General features: G+C 44.5%; 1 long non-coding RNA gene across 1 annotated transcript in view; it reads right to left on the bottom strand.

Annotated features, from left to right (window-relative positions):
- Window positions 1-211: 211 nt before the first annotated feature.
- Window positions 212-625, bottom strand: part of LOC109297078 — a 10263-nt gene continuing 9849 nt past the window's right edge. Inside the window, exon 3 of the long non-coding RNA XR_002097192.1 lies at window positions 212-222. This is a non-coding gene — a long non-coding RNA (uncharacterized LOC109297078). The remainder of the gene's footprint in view (window positions 223-625) is intronic.

A 625-nucleotide genomic window follows, 5' to 3' on the forward strand; every position in this document is an offset into this window, starting at 1 on the left:
ATATCCTTAAATAATGATGTCCTGACTGGGTAGCAACATCCTCAGGAAGATCTGGTTATAGAAGGGAATTTTTTCTGTCTTGTACCAAATTAAATGATAATGGAAGAGAATCCTGAATAACTGTCGAAGCAGAAAGAGGGCATGCTCTTCCCTGAAATCAGAGACTTTCCAGCTGAGTGAAGGAATCTACATCAGGGCTAGGCAACCTTTTCCAGCTTTGGGCTGGAATAACCCACTTAAGAGTCGGAGGTGGGAAAGCAGGTGGTAGGACCCAGCAGCTACAACTGTTTATTTCTGTGGTGGCATGAAAAGAGCACCTGCAGCCTGTCTCTGTAGCACCACAAGGAGAGCACCCACAGCTGAAGCCCCCTGCCACTGAATGCTTCTGAAGCCCAACATCCATGAATTAGATCCAGTAGTTCCACAGGCCACATCTAGTTCACACGCTGTAGGTTGCAGACCCCTGGTCTACATTACTATTCCAGAAGAATAGAGCACAATATGTCTTGCTATTAAATTAGCAATGGATTACTACATTAGTGATAGGGTGATGTTACATAGTACCTTACTGTACTGTCCAGACCTGGAGTATTCTTGGTGCCATCTTTATGGACAGATTTTCCAT

The sequence above is a fragment of the Gavialis gangeticus genome, unplaced genomic scaffold (genome assembly GCF_001723915.1).
Source record: "Gavialis gangeticus isolate Ggan-Ray unplaced genomic scaffold, GavGan_comp1, whole genome shotgun sequence".
NCBI lineage: Eukaryota > Metazoa > Chordata > Crocodylia > Gavialidae > Gavialis > Gavialis gangeticus.